A 25,953-nucleotide genomic window follows, 5' to 3' on the forward strand; every position below is an offset into this window, starting at 1 on the left:
TAGGTGCAGGAGTAGGCCATCGGCCCTTCGAGCCAGCACCACCATTCACTGTGATCATTGCTGATCATCCCCAATCAGTACCCCATTCCTGCCTTCCCCCCATATCCCCTGACTCCGCTATCTTTAAGAGCCCTATCCAGCTCTCTCTTGAAAGTTTCCAGAGAAGCAGCCTCTACCACAGAGAATTCCACAGACTCACAACTCTCTGTGAGAAAAAGTGTCTCCTCGTCTCCGTTCTTACCCCTTATTCTTAAACTGTGGCCCCTGGTTCTGGACTCCCCAACTGGTAGTTGGTCAGTGTGGGCAAGTTGGGCCAATGGGCATGTTTCCACACTGTATGACACTATGACTCGATGATGAGGGACATCATAGGCATCATGGGCTGTTCCTGGCAGATTACCCTGAGACAGTTAATGCCAAGATTGTCTTTGGCTTTGTGGCACACATTATCTCAGTTGGAAGGTCAACTACCACCCTGCTATCTGCACCCTGGACTGGTCTAGCTGGCTCATTCATTTACATTTGGGCAGTAAATGTTGCCCTTCGAGCACTCATTGGGTCAGATAATAAATAGCGGCTTTGTCAATGATTCCTGAGAGAAAAATATCAAAAAAGTTTGAAATTCCCCTCCAATACATCGAGTGCAAAAATTAAGCTTGACAGCTGAGTCAGTGTTATGGGAGCGCTGGGCTGTTGGAGTCTTTTGGATGTGACTTTCGCTCTATCGCACCAAACTGAAAAGTACTGGAAACACTCTACAAGTCAGAACAAACTGTCCGAACAGAGAATATCAGTTTTCTGCCATGTCGGAGGGACCAGTAGCATTTTGAAGTGTGGCTTAATTCCTGGAGTATCCATGAATACGTGTCATTCAGAATTTTTATTTGAAATCAAAATGCTGGAAAATTGTATTCCACCTAATGTGAAATGGTTTGTATTTTAGATTCTATGTTGCGCATGTTTCAATGAATGAATGAATTAATTAATTAATTATTGGCCAAAATACAGTGGCTTGCAAAAGTATTCATACCCTTTGAACTTTTCCACATTTTGTCACGTTACAACCACAAACGTAAATGTATTTTATCGGGATTTTATGTGATAGACCAACACAAAGTGGTGCATAATAGTAAGATTAAACGAGAACTTACCAGTTTGAAGTTTGATCTGTATTTTATGAGGAGTTACGATGAGGGATTACGTGAAGAAGCCCGCTCAGGGCGCAGGTGCGGCATGCTTCCAAGCAGCGGTGTGGAATCACAGACAGACACGTATTTGAAGTAACATAGTAAAGAACAAAGAGACATCAGCTTATCGGTTTGATCCATGTAATGAGGGTGGGAGCGGAGGGCACGTAATCCCTCATCGTAACTCCTCATAAAATACAGATCAAACTTCAAACTGGTAAGTTCTCGTTTAATCTTACTATTTTACTTCGGAGTCACGTGAGTGACTTCGTGAAGATTTCAAAGCTCTGTGATTTCAAACCGTGTAACAGTTTTATACACTCACTACCGAAAGCTCTTGAGGAAGGAAGTGTTATTGTAATCAACCAATGAATCTGTTTTGAAAACAAAACGGTATTTATTAACAATAACAAAAGAAAAAATAGCTCCCCCGGGCTTTAAATTAAACATTTGCAGTTTCTAAAATGCTGACTGCAAATATATCAGGTTCCACCAACGGCTTATTATAAAATGTTCGGAATGTGGCTTCCCGTGACCATCCTGCTTTCTTGAGGATTAAGTCCACAGGCACATCCATTCTGGCCGCCGATGATGTGGATGCTGCCCTGGTGGAATGAGATTTAAATAGATTAATGTTAATTCCAGCAGCTTCCAAAACCTGTTTCAACCACCTTGAAATGGTTTGACTTGTTACCCTGCCATGTGGTTTCCTGTGGCTGACCCATAAGGCTCTCTCACTTCCTCTGATGTTATGGGTTGTGTCTATGTAAATATTTATGTGGGTCACCACACACAATCGTGGCTCTAGTGGGTATGCCCGGAATGCCACTAGCGTGTTGGATGTTCCTGGCCTGGACTGTTTTATCAGACCTTGAATAGTGAATGTGATCTGATCCGATGTAGTGTCCATGTTGTCCAGTCGAAGTTTATGTAAGGACTGGACCCTCTGTGCAGATACTAGCGCCATGAGCATGAGTGTTTTTAAAGTCAACTGCTCTAAGCTGAGAGATCTAGCTGGTGGTCTGTCCCGAAGGTATGTTAGTACAATACTGACATCCCAGATTTTTGTATATCTAGGGGTGGGGGGCTTGCTGTTAAATATGCCCCTCATCAGTTTTACCACCAGCGGATGGGCTCCCATGGCCTGATGTCCCGCAGGTTTGAGGTAATTTGAAAGAGCACTACGTGCCGTGTTGATGGCACTGTAGCTCAAATCTTCACGATGATGTAAGTCTGCCAGGAATTCCAGAACATCCGCTACTGTGGCTGTTTTATAAGCAATCCCGGTTTTCTGGCAGTACGTTTCCCATTTTCTGATGCAGGTTAGGTACTGCCTCTTCGTGGATATCCGTAGGGATGCTGACATGGTGGCGATGGTTTGTTCCGATAGCCCCAGATCCAGGTAAGGTCGGTTTAAAATCTGCAACCCAGGAGATTCATATCTTTGTGGCATGGGTGGCTGATGCCTGATACTGGGTGAGTCAGTAACCCTGGATGACTGGGGAATACCATAGGTGTTTCCACCACCATGTCCTGGAGAATTGGGAACCATGGCTGTGTAGGCCAGTCGGGCACCACCAAAACTCCAGACGCTGAATCCGTCTGGATTTTTCGAAGCACCCGACTAATGAGGCAGAAGGGGGGAAAAGCATAAAACACAAACTTTCCCCAATCTAACGTAAAAGCGTCTACCGCTGCTGCCTCCGGATCTGGTTCCCACGCGACATAGACTGGTAGTTGGTGATTCAGTCTTGATGCAAATAAATCTATATCTGGCTTCCCATGTTGCTTTACAATTTTAGCAAATGTTTTAGGATTTAACATCCATTCGATGTTATCATTGAATTTCCGTGACCTGGTGTCCGCCACTATGTTTAGCTTACCTGGTAGATAGGTAGCTGAAAGCCAAATATGTCTTTCGACACACCATTGCCAAATCATATTAACCAATTTGTCGCATGATAAAGATTTGATGCCGCCCATATGGTTAATATAAGCCACCACCGTTGTATTATCTATTTCTAATCTAACATGCAAGTGACGCATATCAGACACATATGCTTTCAAACCATAAAAGGCGCCCAACATTTCCAAAGTGTTAATGCCCAGTGTAGATAGTAATGAGGATTCTGAGTTAGTCCATCTACCACCTGTGCTGGATATGGAGTTAGTTGCTCCCCAGCCTTGAGCACTAGCATCGGTTTGGAGTACTAACGTAGGATTAGTGATAACTATAGGACTATAACCGTGCCAAATATATTGAATCCACCACTGTAGCTCTGCTATTGCTTCAGGGGGTATAGTCATGATCCGATCATAATGACCTCTGTGCCATTTTAATGCTATTATCTTTGCTCTTTGCAAATTTTGATAGTGCAAAGGTCCAAATTGGATAGCTGGAAATGCTGCTACCATTTTGCCAATTACTGCTGTCACTTGTCGAATAGTTGGCTTTCTCTTTATTTTTAAGTTTTCACATGATTGTGTTAATGCAATCATTTTTTCCCTTGGCATGGTAATCGTCATTTGGACTGAGTTAATTGTGAACCCCAAGTAGTCCATAATTGTGGATGGATTTAACTTGGATTTATCTGGATGTAAGACAAAGCCTAGAGTTTCTAGGAGCTGCTTTGTAGCTGATACTGCTGCTACAGCCAATTCCATAGTTTTCCCAACTATGAGGATGTCGTCCAAATATGCCATGACTATATGGTTTTGTTTCCTTAACATTGCCATGGCTGGCTTCAATATTTTAGTGAATAGTCTTGGAGCTGAAGTAAGCCCATTAGGCAGTGCTTTATACTGCCATAGCTCCCCCATCCAGATAAATTTAAGATATCTGCTATAATCTTTATGTATCGGTACTAGATAGTAAGCATCTTTGAGATCGATGCTGGCCATATAGTATCCTTTGAAAATCAATTGTCTAGCAGTCGCAAATGTTTCCATTTTGAAATGTATATACTTAACAAACACATTCAAGGATATTAAGTCAATGATGATGCGACATCCACCATCCTTTTTACATTTAGTAAATATGTTGGAAACAAATTCCAAGGGCTCATGAATAGTTTTTCCTATGACCCCTTTGTTTATAAGCCTTACCAGTTCAGCTTGTCCCTCCAGTTGTTGTTTGTTGGAGAGTACAAATGTCCTCTTAGGCATGTGTTGAACTGGCGGTATATTCGAAATAAACTCTATTTTATAACCTTGAATACTATTAAGTATATATTTATCATCTGTGATCCTCCCCCATGCTTTTTTAAATAAGTGTAACCTTCCCCCTGTTAGTAATTCACCCTTATTCACAATATGCGGGTAGGAACCAGATCCACCTACCTCCATGGTTATTGGCGGGGTTGAGGTTTTCTCTTTTTGGATGTTTTCTGTCGACGAGCTGGCGATGTTGGGGGGAGGCGCATTTTCCAGGGGGTCCGCTGCAGGCCCTGACCTAAAAAAGGTTTCTGGGGATAGTGCGGCCCCAAGCTTTGACCAGTCGCATATGGATGATGCCGACTGGTGGATGCAGCGGTGTGCTGCCGCCTTGGTGTTATGAAGAGCTTCGGTATAGGTGCTGGCGGTGTTGCCCTCATGAGGCTAAAGGTTTTTGAAGCCTCCTCCATTTCTTTCAGTTGTTTATTTAAGTCTTTTCCAAAAAGAAATGAGTCGGTCTCTACAGTGGGAGCTTTGCACAATCCTGCAAATTTAGGATTCAGTGCCGGCCTAATGTTATCTCTCCTGAGATTGTTCAGCTCGTATTGCGTGGTGCACATGAGCGCCAAGACATCCTGTTGATGAGCTGTCATTTCTGTGGTCTCGACTCCCCGTGCGTATGCTGTTATCGCCGCCGTCAGGAGGCGCAGTACGCGCTGGAGTTTGACCTCCTGTGTGCGAATAGGTCCACCCACGTTACCCCATATCTGAGGGTTGAGGCTCTTGACCTTCAGGGCTTCACAGTTGTCCGGGGCGATGTGCTCGTCCAGCACTTGGGCGAGCACCTTTTCCTGCAATGGCTTGTTAGATAGATGATTTATACTTGCAGCCATTCTAGGCTGCAGTGGTGCTCCAACCCGTGGGGTAGCAACGAATCGGGTTACTACCCCTAGCAGCTCTTCCTGCACACCCTGCTCTTTGTCGGTACCTTCCGCCTGCCCCATATTCAGACCAGCCTGCTCCTGGTCACCGATGCTGACCTCCCAGTCCTGGTCCGAGGTCGCAAAGGGGGGTGCCGGACTCAGCACCATGGAGGGGGCGCCTGTCCTGTCTGACCGAGAGCGCTGCTGCTCCCGGTAGACCATCCCCTCCAGCAGCTGCATGATGCAGCTTAAGCGGCTGTCTCTCCCCTGCTTGGGGGTGGACACGTCCTCCTCCGACGAATCGGAATCGACCGGCCGGTTAGTTTTACGGGTGGCTTTCCCAGCCCGCCGTGTAGGCTCTGGCGTGACTGGGCCCGGCTCGGTCTGAGGAATCTCAAACCGCTGTTCCAGCGGTAGTGCCGCTGGCTGCTGCCCCGCTGGAATAGACTCCTCTGGCGGAGTTAAAGCTCGGGCAGCTCTAGTCGCGAGTTTCTTACGTTGGGACATGTTTTCCTGAAACAAAACCAACTCCTACTCGCTCCGTTCCCAACGCACCCTTCACTTACCTGAAAGTGCGCTTTTAAAGTGCAGCTGGAGAGCCTGACTCCAGCTGCCGCCGCTGTTGCACTTGCTGGCGTAATGCCGCACCTGCGCCCTGAGCGGGCTTCTTCACGAAGTCACTCACGTGACTCCGAAGTAAAATTGTGAAGTGGAAGGAAAATGATACATGGTTTTCAAAATTTTTTACAAATAAATAACTGAAAAGTGTGGCTTGCAAAAGTATTCAGCCCCCCTGAGTCAATACTTTGTAGAACCACCTTTCGCTGCAATTACAGCTGCAAGTCTTTTGGGGTATGTCTCTACCAGCTTTGCACATCTAGAGACTGAAATTTTTGCCCATTCTTCTTTGCAAAATAGCTCAAGCTCAGTCAGATTGGATGGAGAGCGTCTGTGAACAGCAATTTTCAAGTCTTGCCAGAGATTCTCAATTGGATTTAGGTCTGGATTTTGACTGGGCCATTCTAACACATGAATATGCTTTGATCTAAACCATTCCATTGTAGCTCTGGCTGTATGTTTAGGGTCGTTGTCCTGCTGGAAGGTGAACCTCCACCTAGACTCAAGTTTTTTACAAACTCTAACAGGTTTTCTTCCAAGATTGCCCTGTATTTGGCTCCATCCACCTTCCCATCAACTCTGACCAGCTTCCCTGTCCCTGCTGAAGAAAAGCATCCCCACAGCATGATGCTGCCACCACCATGTTTCACAGTGGGGATGGTGTTTTCAGGGTGATGTGCAGTGTTAGTTTTCTGCCACACATAGCGTTTTGCATTTAGGCCAAAAACATCAATTTTGGTCTCATCTGACCAGAGCACCTTCCTCCACATGTTTGCTGTGTCCCCCACATGGCTTGTGGCAAACTGTAAACAGGACTTCGTATGGCTTTTTTTCAACAATGGCTTTCTTCTTGCCACTCTTCCATAAAGGCCCAATTTGTGGAGTGCACGACTAATAGTTGTCCTGTGGACAGATTCTCCCCCCTGAGCTGTGGATCTCTGCAGCTCCTCCAGAGTTACCATGGGCCTCTTGGCTCCTTCTCTGATCAATGCTCTCCTTGCCCGGCCTGTCAGTTTAGGTGGACGGCCATGTCTTGGTAGGTTTGCAGTTGTGCCATACTCTTTCCATTTTCGGATGATGGATTGAACAGTGCTCCGTGAGATGTTCAAAGCTTGGGATATTTTTTTATAACCTAACCCTGCTTTAAACTTCTCCACAACTTTATCCCTGACCTGTCTGGTGTGTTCCTTGGGCTTCATGATGCTGTTTGTTCACTAATGTTCTCTAACAAACCTCTGAGGCCTTCACAGAACAGCTGATTGATAGAAATACATCGATAGATGCTCCTGAACACATCATCAGTGATGTAACTGGTTGGCACTGGATTTTATTTAGGGGTATCAGAGTAAAGGGGGCTGAATACTTTTGCACGCCACACTTTTCCGTTTTTTATTTGTAAAAAAATTTGAAAACCATGTATCCTTTTCCTTCCACTTCACAATTATGTGCCACTTTGTGTTGGTCTATCACATAAAATCCCAATAAAATACATTTACGTTTGTGGTTGTAACATGACAAAATGTGGAAAAGTTCAAGGGGTATGAATACTTTTGCAAGCCACTGTATGTACTCATACAAGGAATTTGCCTTCCAGAGGGAAGTGCTTCAAAGAGTTTGTGGCCAGGGTGAGAGGATCAGAGATGATCTTACCCGCTCGCTTCCTGGCCCTTGCAGTCAGGACCGGCCTTAAGCCGATTGGACTGATTGCTCCCAAATGGGCCCTGCGCCTAAGGGGGGCCCATGCTAATTTTCCGTATTTCGTACGGAAATACGAATTCGCGTTGTTAAATACAGATTTTTTAAAAAGAAACATTAGCCTTGTTAAATACGGATTTTTTTTTTAAATGAACATGGATAAAAAACCACTGCACCGGCCATCAGACAAAAACGATTTGCTAACTACTACTGTTAGCACTTGTTAACAAGTCAGTAGTTAACAAGTAGATATACAATGTGTCATTCTCAGTAAATGTAATTGTGTTTTGACCAAGTATCAATGACGCCACGTTCCTTTGGATTATATTCACGGAACTCCAGTGAATTTTATTCAAAGGAACGTGATTGATACGATTGATGCATTGATGAAACATTGAGAATTTCTTAAAACTCACCATCATGATTGAGGGCTCCAGACCGCGAGCTTCTTCTTGGTGTGCAGGCTAGTCATTCACCTACTGACCCATGTTGAGTGTCTCTCTCTCTCTCTCTCTCTCTCTCTCTCTCTCTCTCTCTCTCTCTCTCTCTCTCTCTCTCTCTCTCTCTCTCTCTCTCTCTCTCTCTCTCTCTCTCTCTCTCTCTCTCTCTCTCTCTCCCCTCTCTCTCTCTCTCTCTCTCTCTCTCTCTCTCTCTCTCCCTCTCTCTCTCTCTCTCTCTCTCTCTCTCCCTCTCTCTCTCTCTCTCTCTCTCTCTCTCTCTCTCTCTCTCTCTCTCTCTCTCTCTCTCTCTCTCTTTCTATCAGTCATAGAAACAGAAACATAGAAAATAGGTGCAGGAGTAGGCCATTCGGCCCATCGAGCCAGCATGATCATGGCTGATCATCTAAAATCAGTATCCCCGTTTCTGCTTTCTCCCCATATCCTTTGATTCCGTTAGCCCTAAGAACTAAATCTAACTCTCTCTTGAAAACATCCAATGAATTGGCCTCCACTGCCTTCTGCGGCACAGAATTGCACAGATTCACAACTCTCTGGGTGAAAAGGTTTTTCCTCAACTCTGTCCTAAATGGCCTACCCCCTTATTCTTAAATTGTGGCCCCTGGTTCTGGACTCCCCAGATTCTGGGTGAAGGCAAGGTGGAGCTGACAATGTTTGCGTCGTCCACTTTAAATAAAAGTCAACTGAATTACGGAAGGTTAGAGAAAGAAGTGTTTTGATTTCTCTTTCATTAGAAGCACGGTTGACATTTGTTACAAAGAGAAATCAACTTTTATTTCAAGTAATTTAAAAGTCACTTCATTAAACGCGGGGACAAGCAGTGTGGAGATTGCTTTCTTCACTGCTTTCAGTGACACGTCCATGGACTCCACTGAACAATGTAATGAATATCTTCTTCATTTGACCTCAACTGAGCGTTATGATAATATTTACTTAGCAAGGTCATAGATCACCTTGAAATAGGCTCTAGTCATCATGGTTGGAGATAAAAGCTTCACTGTTTTTTTATTGAGAAGAGCTATCATCTCAGTTATTGATCGCAGGTCGCTTTACCTACTCTGGTCTCAGAGCCGGTGATTCCAACCACGGCAGCTTCCTGAATGCAGAGATGTGTGAATTTACTGAGTCCAAAGTGACGATACAATTGAGTCTGGTTTAGGTTTTTAGTTCAGAGTCAATGCCCAAGGCAGACCAAATGGACACAATGCCCTTGGAGACAGCGGCTGATTGGATGGGAGGAGACCGATTTGTTGATTGGACGGGAATTTTAAGACAAGCTGTTTGGTGATTGGACACAACCCCCTTAGAGACAGCGGTTGATTGGCCGCCAAATAATCGGGCACAAAAAAATTGACAAATGGGAAAACAATAAAATCACTGGTCGGTGCGAACTCAGTGGATTATCTGTGCTGTATCTCCAAACTAAACAATATAACATGCAGGTACATTCATTTCAAATAAAATTCAGTGATTACCTCACATGATTTCTCACTGTGTAAAGCTCAGTATCTGACCAATCAACAAATCGGTCTCCTCCCCTCCAATCAGCCGCTGTCTCCAAGGGCATTGTGTCCAATCACATAATGCAGTTTAATGGTAATTAGCAGCTATGGTAAAGGTTGGAAGCCAGTGGAGGTACTGACAGTCAGGCAGGAGCTGGAGAGATTAAGGCAGTGTATAATCCATTGCAATTTAGCGTACAATTTCATAATATATACTAAATAACAGGGCTGACAGACCTTGGCTGTGAACCTGGGGCTCACCAAAATTGTTCCCAATTGGGCCCCGCACCTCCTAAGGCTGGTCCTGCTTGCAGTGTACAGTTCGTCAATGGGGGGAAGGTTGCAGCCAGCAACATTATTAGCTGATCGAACGATTCGCTGCAGCCTCCGGATGTCGTGCTTGGTGGCTGAGCCAAACCAGACCATGGTGGAGAAGGTGAGGACAGGCTCTACAATAGCAGTTTGGATTGGACCATCATCACCTGTGGTTGATTGTCTTTCCTCAGCTGCCGCAGGAAGTTCATCCTCTGTTCGGCCTTTTTGACTGTGGAGTCGATGGTGGCCCCCCATTTAAGGTCCTTGGAGATGGAAATTCCAAGGAACTTAAAGGACTCCACAGATGTGACTGTGGTGTTGTTGATGGTAAGTGGCGGGAGGGAAGGGGGAGCTCTCCTAAAGTCCACAATCAATTCCACCGTCTTAAGAGCATTGAGCTCCGGGTTGTTACAAAGGCATCAGGATGCCAGCTGTGTCACTTCCTGTCTGTTGGCAGATTCCTCCCCATCCTGGATTAGTCCAATCAAGGTTGCTTCGTCCACAAACTTGAGAAGCTTGACAGAGGAGTCTTTGGAGGTGCAGTCAGTGGTGTAGAGAGAGTAAATGAGAGGAGAGAGTACACAGCCTTGCGGTGCCCCTATGATGAGGGTCTGCGGGTCCGAGATGTGCTTTCCCAGCCTCACATGCTGCTTCCTGTCTGTCTGTCAGGAAGTTGGTGATCCATTGACAGAGGGGTTCAGGCACAGTCAACTGGGAGAGTTTGGAGTGTAGTAGCTCTGGTACAAAGGTGTCGAATGCAGAGCTAAAATCCACAAACAAAATCCTTTCATAGGTCCCCTGGTGGTCTAGGTGCTGGAGGATGAAGTGCAGGCCTAGGTTGACTATGTCATCCACTGATCTATTGGCCCGGTATGCAAACTGCAGAGGGTCCAGCAGGGGTTTGTGATATTTTTTCAGCTGGGCCAGCACAAGTCTTTCCAGGGTCTTCATGACTACAGGTGTCAGTGCGACAGGCCTGTAGTCAGTATATTGGTAAACCTTCTCTTTTTGAGTACAGGGCCAATTGTGGAGACTTTGAAGCAGGCAGGGACAGTGCAGGTTTGCAGGGACTGGTTGAAAATGTCTGTGTAGACCGGTGCCAGTTGTTCGGCACAGAGCTTGAGGGTAGAGGGGGAAACATTGTCCGGTCCCGAAGATTTCCGGCTTTTCTGTCTTCGGAATAGCCTCTCCACCTCCTCAATTTCTATTGTTGGTGATGGACAAGTGGCCAGACTGATGTTGGGCAGCAAGGAGGGGGTGGGTAGTGGACGAGGGCCCAGTCTTTGCAGACTGGTGTCAGGGTGTAAGTGGGTGCTAAGTGGTGATTGGAGAGGGGTGGGTGGGAAAGAGTCCAGTCTCTGCAGATGGTGATTGGGGAGGGTACCTGGGTTATGTTTCTGTTTATCGAACCTGCAGTAGAACTCGTTCAGTTCGTTGGCCAGCTGACGATTGTCCAAGGAGCGGGGTGGTTTCCCCTTGTAGTTGGTGATTTCTTGCAAGCCCTTCCAAATTGAAGAGTCATTAGCTGAGAACTTGCTACTCAACCTCTCAGAGTACCTTTTGCTTGGCAGCTCCGATTCCTCTTCTCAGCTTGTACTTGGCCTGCCTGTAGAGGTCTGCATTCCCACTCCTGTAGGCCTCATCTTTAGACTGGCGGAGGTGCCTGAGTTCTGCTGTAAACCAGGGCTTGTCTTTGTTGAACCAGATCCGGGTCCTAGTGGGAATGCAACTGTCCTCACAAATGTTGTCACAGTGTCTGTATATTCGTTGAGACTTGTGGTTGCTTCCCTGAACACATTCCAATCAGTACAGGCAAAGCAGGAGTATCGTTTTTCAACACCTTCGTTTGTCCCACCTTTACATTGTCCTGACCACAGGCTTAGCAGATTTTAGTTTCTGCCTGTAGGTCGGAACTAGACAATGATCAGAGAGACCCAGAGCTGCCCGGGGAAGAGAGCGATATGCATTATTGATTGAAGTGTAACAGTGATTGAGTGTTCTCGCCCTTCTGTTGGAGCAAATAACATGAAGTCTGTACTTTGGAAGGTCTCGGCTGAGGTTAGCCTTGTTAAAGTCCCCCAAAACAATGAACATGGAGTCCGGGAAGTCACTCTCTACCCTCATTACCTGGTCAGCGAGTTGAGTTTGTGCCTCACATATGCAGGTTTGGGGGAGGGATGTAAACTCCAGCGAGAATCAAAGATGTAAATTCTCTTGGAGAATAAAAGGGTTTGCAGTTTATAAAGAAGGATTCCAGATTGGGAGAACAGAAGTTTGACAGTACAGTGATGTCGCTGTACCAGTTCCGGTTAGTATGGAAGCATATTCCACCGCCTCTTGATTTCCCCGCTGCCTCTGCTTCGTGGTCCGCTCTATGTAGTTGAAAGCCAGCCAGTTGCAGCGCATTGTCCGGGGTCGACTCACACACCTAGGCCTTGGTGAAGCACAGGGCAGCGGCTCGAGAAAAGTCCTTGTTTGTCCGGTGCAGGGGTTGCAGTTTGTCCACTTTGTTGTTGAAAGAACGTAGATTTGCAAGGAATATACTCGGGAGCGGTGTGCGTGATCCTCGTCGCTGGAGTTGGGTGAGTGTTCCAGAGCACTTCCCACGGGTTCTCCTCCATCTCAAGACCTTGAACACAGCCACAGCTCCGCCGACGAGTATGTCCAAATAATCCAGCGAGTGAGAGAAATCCGGAACGGTGTTTGGAGGTACCGTATGTCTGATGTTAATGAGTACCTCGCTCGTGAAAGTGATCCTTGTGGGATTTTCACAGACAACACAAATGAACTAACACACACAAAACATCCAGGAGCAGTACACCATGGCAGTCATCATCAGCGCCAGCCTGGGAAACTCAGAACCGAAAACAGTGATCATCAAAGAAGTCACCACATACATTACTCGATATCATAAAATGGTGTGTTGCACATTACAATTTGATGTGATGAATGGCATGTGCTCTATACAAATAAACATGATTTTGGTAGATAATGGTCAAAGGCATGTGCCATGAATGGCGAGTGCTTAAACTGTGAATGAAAACTGATATAGATTGTGAATAGGGAAGACTACTGTTGATAAGTGGTGAGTATTGGGTATGATTAATAAGGAATGTTGTGGTTTATGAATGGGAAGATTTCAGAATGATGGACTCCAAAATCAAGGCAACTTCCCTGGAGGGTTATTCTCATCCAGCATCCCAAAACCATCTATTTATCTGATTACAGTTTGTGTGTGTTTGCTGCTGATTTCATCACATTTCCATAATGTGCATTATATCTACACACTGTTAACTGGACTAGGCTTGGAGGCTTGAGTTATGGTTAAAGCTTCCCCCCTGGGGGGATTAAAAACAGGGAGACATATTTGAGATTGATAGGGTTAAAAGGAACGAATTTATTTTTCATTGTTATTCATCTGGAGTCATACAGCATGAAAACAGGAAAACTGGCCCTTCAGCCTACGTCCATGTTGACTAAGATTCCCCATCTAAGCTAGTTCCATTTACCCAGAATTGGCCCATATCCATCTAAACCTTTCCTGTCAATGTACTGTCCAAAATGTCTTTTAAATGCTGTTATTGTACCTGCTAGAAGTTTGATAGAAGATGACAATAAACATGCGTACACTAATGGGGCATGTCAGTCAGTATATTTAAGGCAAAGAAAGATAGATTCTTGATTAGTGTGGGTATCAGAGGTAATGGGGAGAAGGCAAAAGGATGGGGTAAAGAGGGAGAGATAGACCGGCCATGCTTGAATGGTGGAGTAAACTTGATGGGCCAAATGGCCTAATTTTACTCCAATCTCTTATGATCTTATGATCTTATGAAATCATGTCTGGGGGAAGTGTTGGAGGAATACGGGTCTCCAAGGGTGAGAGGCAGCTGGTGACTGACAGTGGGAGACAAATGGAGCAATAACTGGCCAACATCGCGTCTTCTGGAACCTTCCTCCTCTGATGCAGTCATGCAGTGAGTGGTGCCAGGCAACAATGGAGAGAAGGACCTCCCACTATCCTGGAACGTCAGTGCGGCCAAATCCAGGCCACTCTGCAAACCAACAAATGCAAACCAAGTCTGTGTCCAAGTCATAAAAATAAACGATACATTTTGTGCAGGTGCTTCTGAATGAAATGTGTCTTTGATCAACTGGCTGCGTTTTAGGACTGGGGGTGTTGGCAGTAAATATATAAAGTTAATCTACACCCAAGATTCAATCATTTCTACCAACGTCTCTATCGCTGCCTGATCTTATGATGCCAGCACAGCTCTGTGGGGTTACAATGTACCATTTTTTGCTTCACATAGGATTGCTTCTTGAGGCATTCATATATTTTACTATTATCTGTTTTTCATTACAGAACCTGACAGTATCTTGGCTTCCTTCGGCACTTTGAAGAGGAACTTTTTTCTCCGCGCCCCTCTCTCACACTGAAAAATAGGTTTGCCAATTTGTTTCAGATTAATTTTATGATGTAACTGTCAAGCCGAACTAAACACCGTGACAAACACAACACCACAGGAGTCCCTGTACTGTGTTTACCACATTGGGGTAATAAACCAACAAATGCATAGCAAATCTCACCTGGGACCTCTTAAAGTGCAATTCTTAAGCTGTGACAGAATATCCTGTGAGCGTGTTCTCTTTTCCCACTGCAGAAGTAACCAGCCCCCACATTTATCTTCATAATTTTCTTGTAATCTATCCACAGCCCAGAAGAAGTATATCCAAGATATAAACAAAGACAGTGCTCTTCAATAGTTCTTCTTTAAGGACCCAGCTTCCTGGAAGTATATTTGGCTCCTCATCACAATCCCACCTCTTTCCTCAGACTCTCAGAAGACGGCACCTTCAAAGACCTTCCCTATGACCTTTACTCGGAATACTCTCACTCTCTGCTGAAAGAAGGTTTCACTGGTTTGCTGTATTTCTGTTACCCTTAATGTTACATTGGATAACAGGCAACATCTGGTGCTTGAACCCTTTCTCTGGAACTTGGCTGCAAGGAAACAAGGAAGAGCTTGTGTTTATGTGGCACCTTTCACTACCTCCATGCAACACCTTTTAGCAAAGGAAGTGCTTCTGAAATAAAAGTTTGTTCTGGCCTTTTCTTACCTCCAGTTCCCTCCCCTCTAATTTCAGGCTGAAGAATGGTCCTGACCCGAAATGTCACCCATCCCTTTTTTCCAGAGATGCTGCCTGACCCGCTGAGTTACTCCAACATTTTGTGTGCATCTGCTCTGTTGTTAGTACTGGCAATAGCTTTGGTCAGATCATCAGGGACAGCTACTCTGCTCTCCATTATAATGAAGCACATATGTTTTCTATCAATGGGAGGAAATGAAAGAGTCATCAGCCTGAAATGCCTGCTCTATTTCTTTCTCCACAGATGTTACAAAATTGTCATCCATGTGCTCTGATGAAGCCTGAGCTACATGTTGGATCTCAGATGTTGATGATCTATTCAACTGGCTTAACCATGAAATTCCTCCATTTTCATTCAATGCTCTGGGTACATCAGGCATTCTCTCGTCTTTATCTCGGGTTTCAACCATCTGTGGTATTTTGCTTTTGATCCTGGGCCTGCCCAGTTTCCTGTCCAACCTCAGTATGATGGCTCTTAGTTAAACCACCTCAGCTTTATGCTAGAAGTGGATCAGCAGTAATGTCTCATTTATTTACAGTGGTAGCTGCAGCTCAATTGATTGTGTATGTTTCTTGGGTTCAAATCCTGCCCCTGACACTAAAGCCTAATGTTTAGTTTAGTTTATTTTAGAGATACAGCGTGGAAACAGCCGCTTTGGCCCGCCGAGTCCACACCGACCAGTGATCTCTGCACATTAATACTATCCTAAGCACACTTGGGACAATTTTACATTATACCATCTAATTAACCTACAAACCAGTATGTCTTTGGAGTGTCGGAGGAAACCAAAGATCTCAGAGAAAACCAATGCAGGTCATGGGGAGAATGTACAAACTCTGTACAGACAAGCACCCAAAGTCAGGATCAAACACGGGTCTCTGGCATTGTATGGCGCCCCATAATGACCTTGTGCCATTCAGAGAGAGGGCATTGTGGTATCTGAAACCTACCAGTTAGTTCTTTAGTGGATGCAAAAAATCCCACCATGTAAGGGGGTTTCCCCAGTGTTTAGCCCTTAGATGATTGTGTCATGTCTGCTTGATTTAGTTTAGTTTTAGTTTAGTGATACAAACCCTTCGGCCCACTGAGTCTGTGCCAACCAACGATCACCAGTACACTTGTTCCATCCCGCACACTAGGGACAATTTACAGAAGCCAATTAACCTACAAACCCGCATGTAGGTTAATATGGAAGGGGACTACAGCAGAGAAAAGGTGGGCTGAAGGGCCTGTTTCCTTAATGTAACTCGTAAACTGAAATGCAGTGAAGAATTACCAGAATGGTTCTTGGAATTGGTAAGATTGCTCTATAAGGATAGATTGAATAAATCAGAGTCTCCATCCTCCAGAATTTAAGAAAATTGAAAGATGACCTATTTTAAATGCACCGATTTCTCAGTCGATACAACAAAGATATTTTCCCTGACTGAGGAGTCTGGGACCTGAAGTTACAGCCCCAGAATAAAGAAAGCATTGGCCATTTAAGATTGAGATGAGGGGAAATTTCTTTAAGTTAACCTTTGGGATTCTCTACCCTGGAGAGTAATGAAGGATCTGTCAATGATTACATTCAAAACAATGCTTGATGGATTTCTGGAATGGGATCTGGGAATAGTGCAGGAGAATGGTGCTGCAATTTAACTGAGGCAGAAGATTAGTTAGCATTCAGAGATCTCAGTTTAACATATTCCAGAGGGGCTCCAGTTTCATTTTAATATACTTCAAGGAGATTCCAGTTTAATATATTTCATGGAGATTCTAATTCAACATGCACCAGAGGGACTCCAGTTTAAAATCCACCAGTCAGAAGACACGAGCCATTTCTCACACCAAGATACACATTTGCGGCCTTATTTAGAGACTATGTACTGGTTTCCACTGGGACTGCTGAAGAATTGGGTTTTGCAGTGAAAGAGTTTAGTCTTTTAATTTGAACATTGGCTACAGGCTTTGCTGTGGATATTGTCGCTGAGCTGAAGAGGCCGAACAATTAAGGGTTAACCACATTGGTAGAAGGGCATTCACAAATGTGTCCAACAGGATGACAATGGCCGATTTCCTTCTCTGATATTAATGGACAGGGTTTATTTTGCACGAATCTATTCATTTCACGAATTTAATTCATTATTTAAATTGTGACAATCGAACGCATGTTTCTGGATTAACGGTCTGGCAACATAAGAAAAAGGAGGAGGGGTAGGTCATTTGGCCCATCACGTCTGCTATGACTTTCGATACTTGGCTCATTTGGTAAATTGTTGTATTTGAGTTCTATTCCAGCACCAGCACATAATCCATAGCATATGCCTCCAGGTCATTCTGAGATAATGCCTCTGTAACATTATTCAGGCCTCTCTGGTGGATGCAAAACTGAGATCTCTCAGTGAATATTAACCTTTGGAATCTCTGATGGATAGTAAACGAAGGCCCCTCTGATGGATGTTCATCCGAGGCCTGTGAGTGGATGCTAAATTGAGGCCTTTAAGTTAATGTTAATCTGGGGGCTTTGAGTTGTTGTTATATTGAAATCTCTCTAGTGCGTGTTAAACTGGAGTCTCCGTGCTGGATGTAAAACTGAGAACTCTGAGCGCATATTAAACTGAGCTATGTTGGTGAATGTTAAATCAGGCTCTGTCAGTGGACATGAAACTGAGGCCTCTCTGGTAGATGTTAAACGTGGCTTCTCAGTGGAAAGTAAATTGGAGCCAGTTAGTGAATGTTATAACTAAGACTGTCGGTGGATGGTTAACAGAAAGCCCTATGATGGACATTAAACTGAGGCCTCCTGGAAAATGTTAAATTGGAATTTGTTCGTCCACGTTACTCTGGGGCCTGTCAAAAGACGATAAACTGAAGCCGCCCAGTATACTTTAAATTGAGGCCTTCGATAGATGTTAAACTAACATCTCACAGTCAATGTTAAGCTGGGGGCTTACAATGAAGGTAAACCGAGGCAGTCAATGTTACACTGAGGCCCCATAGCCAGTGTTACACTGAGGCCTCATAGCCAGTGTTACACTGAGGCCTCATAGCCAGTGTTACACTGAGGCCTCCAGTAGATTATAAACTGAGGCCTCACTGTGAACATTAAATTGAGGTCTCACAGTTACCATAAAACCAAGTCCTCTGGTAGATATTAAACTAGTGCCGCAGAGTGAACAATATACTGAGGGCTCTGCTAAATGATAAACTGATGCTTCCCAGGAAACATTAAACTGAGGCCTCTTTTGGACTCTGTGAAACCGGGGAAGGAGAATGCTTTAATTGTGGCAAAACTAGTACAAAGATTGAGATGAATAGTTTACAGATGCACCGGGCCTCTGACACCACTGTCTCCTGGTAGAGGTAAAGGCCAAATATAGATCTAGGAGGTACAGTAGTTACACTGCTGCTTCATGGCTCCAGCCACCCGAGTATGGCTCTAACCTTCAGTGCCGGCCATGTGGAATTTATAGAATCTGTCCCTGAATGCATGGCTATCCCTGGGTGCTCTGGCTCCCTCCCATGTCCCAGGGCAGGTGGTAAAACCTTACGTTGGCCCTTATTGTTAGTAAGTGTTAACAGAATCAAAGTTGAGCTGATTGGCATGCGAGAGGGGTTAAATTGTAGTGCAGAGAAATAAGGCGATGGTAGTGGGAAATAAGGCGACCTTTTTACCGCTGTGTCACTATGCTCTGTACAAGACAGCAAACAATTACAGAGATTTGTGGATGCAGATCAGTCCATCACACAATCCAGCCTCAGCTAGCCCTGTCCACCCCACCACCCATATACTTTATGCTGTCATGGGAAAGCAGCTAAGTACAATTTACACCTCAGTTATTCCCTCCTCTCTCGTATCTCATCTGACAGGAGCTATAAAAGCTTGAAAGCATGCACCACCGGTTTCAAGAACTGCTTCTTCACCATTTTTATCAAATTCTTGAACAGATCTCGCATGAACTAAACATTTATTCCAGATCTCCCAATCTATTTGTTGCAGCCCTTGTACTTTTTACTTAATCTGCACATTCTCTTTACCACTATCACTCCTGATCTGTACCATTGCATTCTGCAGCGTTTCCTTTCGTTTTTGCACTAACTGCTGTACTCATGTGTGGTTTGACTGTAATCACGTATAGATGGTTTACCTAGATAACACGTTTTTCACTATAATTTGGGCACATAATCAACCAATATCAATTATGATCACCAATTGGTCCCTGGGAGGTATCAACACATTGAGAACTATGTCATGTTGGAGATGAGGTTTAGTTTGGAAGGAGAGAAGGATCTGAGGGGAAGATTATAGATCAGGGGTTGATAAAAAGAGGGGGGAAGTTGAATGAGAGGAGCTAAATCGTAACCACAATGCCAACAAACTTCTTTCTCAGACATATTAATCATCGAAGGTCGACTAGAAGGAAGACATATTAATCATCAATTTGTTTCCCAACTTCACCTGAATAAGAACAGAAGGTAGCAATGTAAATTGCTGTTGTTTACACTGTTGACTCAGACTTACAGAGAAGAGCGTGTTGGAACAACATGCACCAAAAATATATCCTTTTACTCGACTGCATCACTTTGGTGATGATCCCCATTTAATGGGGTCATAGAGACACACAGCATGGAAACAGGTACTTCGGCCCAACTTCGTCCATACTGACCAAGATGCCCATCTACAAGTTTCTATGTTTGTGCCATATCCAACATCCATATTAGGCTGTGGGCCGAGCATCAAAAATGTGTCTAGAAATCAACTTTTGTGACCCATGTCTCGGAACTAGCTCTACATTTGTTACTTATCATTTTTATTTAATAGTTCATATCATAACTTTATAAAGATAAATCAATCGAAAAACAAAATGATCAGCAAGGTGAGCATTACCTTTATTCCTTGGAAACCTTGTTATTGTTTTGATGTAATGAGGAGGCAGCCATGATCCCAGGGTCCTCGCTGCCTAGCGACCATAAAACAAGGCATGGGATTGGTCAATTTGCATCCAATCTCAATGTCAAACGTGCATTGATTGGACAATTACTACTCAGAAAATTTGAGTTTTTTTTCATATTTCTTTAAAATGTGCAGGTTTTGGTCTTGACGAGTTTCAGGTATGATGTATATAATATTTTTACACAATATGTTAAATATTCAGGTAATTGCGTGAGTTGGGTCACGAACCTGAACGAAAAAGCTCCTCGGCCCACAGCTGATGTGAACTTTTCCTATCCATCTATTAATGTATCATGGAGTTTCGCACAAACACAATGTTGCAAATACACAAGTACAACTAATTAACTACCAGCTACACGTTTCCACATTTATCTCATATCCCACACCCATATGAACCTTTCTGATCCATCTATTAATGTTCATGAGGTTTTGCATAAACACAATATTGTAAATACACAGGTCCAGCTAATTAAATGCCTAACATGTCCTAGTCTCACTTCTCTGAAAGAGCTCAATCCAGGCATTCTGTCTTGCCAACTATTTGTTCTTCATCCACCACATCATTGGAATGAGATGGATTCCAGCCCAGCTAGTGTCAAGCACTCCAATCCTTTGAAGCACAGGATAACTGTCACTGTTTAACTATCCCATAATCACTTGGCACCTTGCATGCAGAACTGAGCTGTCAAGAATATCTCTGGCACCCTCAAGTGTATAGTGCAAGAATCCGTGCTCAAAAATAATGATCTCACAGTAAACAGAGAACACCAGAAATGTAAATTAGATTGGATGTTAAAAGGAGATTGTGGATGAAAGCCAGAGTATTACAAAATGGATTGACCAGAGTCCTAGAGAGAGAGGGGGAGAGAAGATCAACCCCTCTGGGAGCGGTAGTAGGAGGCCGGCCTGTTTATGGGGAGAGAATACATTAAAAAGCTTTCCTTCTTTCTTCACCAAAGCATGTGCCAACCATAAAATTCTCCTCACAGACATCCACGGACTGTTTCTGGGGTTTTTCTGGCCTAATGGCACGACTGCCCAACACAGGGGCTCGCAGAGTGGCATGCAGATGGCAGGATTTGGCCCTGGATGTTCTCAAGATGAGGTCTGATGGTGTCAGGTCAAACAGATGGACAAGACAATATCCCTTCTTGCTAATGGACTGCCAGATCCCTCGCTCTACCATTCCCTTCAAGCCTGGTTCAATGAGGATTGCAAAAGGTAACACAGAATTACCTACAAATGATGTGGCAGCCTAGCAAAGCAACAAGTAGGACTCCATGCATGAAAGCACCATGCATCAAGCAGTGTGAAGCAATCTCACATTGGCTGGGTCACATCAAATCTTTCCAGCTCTATCACATCTAGTCAGGAAAGTGGTGGACAGTTAAACAGCTAATAGGTGTAGGATCTAAGAAGATCCCCAGCATGACAAGTCGAGCATGTGAATGATAAAGAGCAGGATGAAGTATTTGCAACCATGTCCAGCTGGAAGTTCTGGGTAGGTGATTCACATTAACTTCCTCCTGATATTGTTACTATCACAACAGCTAGTCTCTAGCCAGTTCAATTTAATTCATATGATATCAAGGGGTTGCTGAGAACATTGTGAACAGCAAAGGCTACAGGATTAGCCAACATCCCATCTTCAGTACTGAAGACCCCACTACAGAAGTAACCACAATTTACGCTAAACAGTGCTAGCAGATATAACACAAGTATCCACTTGGCATTAGAGCCAAACCAATCTGGCTCATTAGACTGCCCTTTCAGTCTACTCTCAATCATCAGCAAAGTGATGGAAGCCTTCATTTGTGGAGCTATCAAGGAGCATTTATTTCCAATAAATTTTACAAAGTCTAATTTTGGTCTCGTCAGGAGCACTTGGCTCCAGACTTCATCGGTGCCTCGCTCTAAACATGCACCATCAGGCGTCTGATGATATAATCTGCGGTTGCATGCACCAAACCACTAAATATCAGGGGTGAGGGGAAAGTGGCTGCCTTGACATTGAGGGAGCATTTGACCGAATATGGAATCAATAGTAAAATGGTCAATGGTAAAACTGCTCAATGAACATCAAAGGGGGAACACACCAATGGTGGGAGTTGTATCTTAAAGCCTGGATAGAGTGAATGTGGGCAAGATGCTTCCACTAGTGGGAGAGTCCAGGACCTGAGGCCATAGCCTCAGAATAAAATAATGTGCCTTTAGAAAGCAAATGAGGAGGAATTTCTTAAGTCAGAGGGTGATAAATCTGTGGAATTCATTGCTGTGGAGGTCATGTCAAAGAATATTTTAGGGCGGAGATTGACAGATTCTAGATTAGTTTGGGTGTCGGGGATTATGGGGAGAAGGCAGGTGAATGGGATAGAGAGGGAAATATAGATCAGCCATGATTGAATGGTAGAATACTTAGGCTGAATGGCCTAATTCTGCTCCTAAAACTTATGAACTTATGGTCAGCGGAAAGTGGCCATGGTTGTTGGAGGTCAATCATTCTAGCCCCAGAACATTATTGCAAGAGTTTCTCAGGCCAGTGTCCTGGGCCTAACCATAATTGGCTACTTCATCAATTACTTTCCCTCCATCATATGGTTGAATGGTTTATTGCACAGTGTTTAACTCCATTCACAACCCTCAATTAATGAAATGTATGCAACAAATTTGGACAACATTCAGGCATGGCGAATAAGTAATATGTAACATTCACACCTTGTTCACCATCTCCAATAAGTCTAACCAGCTGGCCTTGACATTCAATAGCATTACCATCTCTAACCCACCATTGATAACCTGGGCTCATCATTGTCTACAAATTCAACTGACGACAAGAGCAAAGTTTTTTAGCAATGAGTGACACCCTAAAGGTTTCCCACGATCTACAAAGTGTGAGCCAAGAATATGATAGAATACTCTACACTTGTCTGGATGAGTGTGGATCCAATATATTCAAGCTTGACACCATCCCGGACAAAGCAACCTGGTTGATTGGCACCCCATCACCCACATTTAGCAGTCTTTCCTCCACCACTGCTGCTCTTTACTTGTTTACCATCTACAAATCCCACAGTTTTAGTTTAGTTTAATTTGGAGATACAGCGCGAAAACAAGCCATTTGCCCACCGAGTCTGCACTGACCAGCAATCCGTGCACACTAACACGAGGGACTAGGGACAATTTACAATTTTACCAAGCCAAATAGCCTAGTAACCTGCACTTCTTTGCAGTGTGGGTGGAAACACTGGAGAAAACCCATGCAGGTCGCTGGGAGAATGTACAAACTCTGGACAGACAGCTCCCGTAGTCAGGATCAAACCCAGGTCTCTGGCGCTGTAAGGCAGCAACTCTTCCGCTGCCCCCACCACAGCACTGCAGATGATTATGACAGCATCTTCTAAACACATGACCACTACTGCCAAGGGCATGGCAGCAGGTTCATGGGAACACCACCTCTAATAGGTTCCTCTACAAGTCTTACATTGTCCTGACAGGAAAATATATCACCATCCCTTTCTTGATGCAGGCTCAAATCCTGAAACTCGTACTTTCACAAGAGGGAGTGCGGCCTTTCATCACCTTCATAAGAATAATTAGGGATTGGCAGTAAATGGTGTCCTTGCCCACATTCAGAAAGTGAGGAAAGAATGTGGCAAAGCAGTTGGTGACAAAACCATGGAAGCCTGCTGTGTGCATACTTTTTGGTCTGTGAGTTTCATTGAACAACAAATGTTATTGACAACAAACTAAACCTGACTTTGAATCTAAATCAGAAAACGGGGAATTACAGACCAGTTAGTCCAACATCGGTAGTGGGGAAAATGCTAGTCAGTTATTAAAGATGGGATAGCAGCACATTTGGAAAGTGGTGAAATCATTGTCAGCATGGATTTATGAAAGGTAAATCATGTCTGATGAATCTTATAGAATTTTTCGAGGATGTAACTAGTAGAGTGGATAAGGGAGAACCAGTGGATGTGTTATATCTGGACTTTCAGAAGACTTTCGACAAGGTCCCACATAAGAGATTAGTATGCAAACTTAAAGCACATGGTATTGGGGGTTCAGTATTGATGTGAATAGAGAACTGGCTGGCAGACAGGAAGCAAAGAGTAGGAGTAAACGGGTCCTTTTCAGAATGGCAGGCAGTGACTAGTGGGGTACCGCAAGGATCAGTGCTGGGACCGCAGCTATTTACAATATATATTAATGATCTGGATGAGGGAATTGAATGCAACATCTCCAAGTTTGTGGATGACATGAAGCTGGGGGGCAGTGTTAGCTGTGAGGAGGATGCTAGGAGGCTGCAAGGTGACTTGGATAGGTTGGGTGAGTGGGAAAATGCATGGCAGATGCAGTGTAATGTGGGTAAATGTGTGGTTATCCACTTTGGTGGCAAAAAAAACAGAAAGTAGACTATTATCTGAATGGTGGCCGATTAGGAAAAGGGGAGATGCAAAGAGACCTGGGTGTCATGGTACATCAGTCATTGAAAGTAGGCATGCAGGTGCAGCAGGCAGTGAAGAAAGCGAATGGTATGTTAGCATTCATAGCAAAAGGATTTGAGTATAAGAGCAGGGATGTTCTACTGCAGTTGTACAGGGTCTTGGTGCGACCACACCTGGAGTATTGCGTACAATTTTGCTCTCCAAATTTGAGGAAATACATTCTTGCATAGAGGGAATACAGAGAAGGTTCACCAGACTGATTCCTGGGATGGCAGGACTTTCATATGAAGAAAGACTGGATAGACTCGGCTTGTACTCATTAGAATTTAGAAGATTGTGGGGGGATCTTACAGAAACTTACAAAATTCTTAAGGGGTTGGACAGGCTAGATGCAGGAAGATTGTTCCCAATGTTGGGGAAGTCCAGGACAAGGGGTCATAGTTTAAGGATAAGGGGGAAGACTTTTAGGACCGAGATGAAAAAAACTTTTTTCACACATAGAGTGGTGAATCTGTGGAATTCTCTGCCACAGAAGGTAGTTGAGGCCAGTTCATTGGCTATATTTAAGAGGGAGTTAGATGTGGCCCTTGTGGCGAAAGGGATCAGGGGGTATGGAGAGAAGGCAGGTACAGGATACTGAGTTGGATGATCAGCCATGATCATATTGAATGGCGGTGCAGGCTCGAAGGGTTGAATGGCCTACTCCTGCACCTATTTTCTATGTTTCTATGAATGTGTGTCTTTACGAACTTTGGGGGTTTTAGGCCAACTAAATATTTCCTCATCGATCTGATAAAACAGCCTTTCAACTTTAATGCTGAAGAAGGAAAAACAACTCCTTGCACATCTTATTTACAGCTTTACCATCCAAAAAGTCTAATAATTGATAGTTCGAAGGTTTTGTGAATGGTTCCGTCTCAGGAATCTGTTTTCCTCTTGGCTATTCAGTTCCTGTTGCTTCTTATTTTTGAGCGCCAGCTAAATGAGGTTTACAAAAATGTGTTATCCATGCTCTAGCTGTCCATCCATATGGATACTGTTAATAAGGGAATACTGATCTCCAGCGGTCTGTTCCCTAAAGTACCAGACAATTCCTCATTACCTCTTCTCAAGAACCTAATTCTGGACAGCTGCCTTGTTGAAACTGTGTTGGCCATGGTTCATAACTGCCTTGAGGAGAAGTTCCCCTGTTGCTTTATCAGCTGTCTTTGCATCATGCCTGTCAAAATATTTTAGTTCCCCCACGGTGATCTGGGCTCCGTTACCTATTTTTCACTGTGCACGTATCTTTTGCCAGGTCAGAGCAGAACCTGTTATGCAAGTTGTTGTCGGTGGGAAAGGTTGGCTAGCACTGACTCTGTACTACAGAGTTAAATATTACATTGAGGACATTCTGTGCCATTTGCAGGAAGAAGGTACCCTCTGATTGCTGAGATGGACTGAGTAGTCTCCCTCATCCGACAGAGGAAGTATAGCGCTCTTCCATTGTCCAGTGTGTAGGATTCATCCAGAGACCAGATATCAGAGTCTGATATGACTCTCCAAATTGATCTGTGTGAGTTCAAGAAT

The sequence above is a fragment of the Leucoraja erinacea genome, chromosome 8, assembly GCF_028641065.1.
Source record: "Leucoraja erinacea ecotype New England chromosome 8, Leri_hhj_1, whole genome shotgun sequence".
In the NCBI taxonomy this organism is placed as follows: Eukaryota; Metazoa; Chordata; class Chondrichthyes; order Rajiformes; family Rajidae; genus Leucoraja; species Leucoraja erinaceus.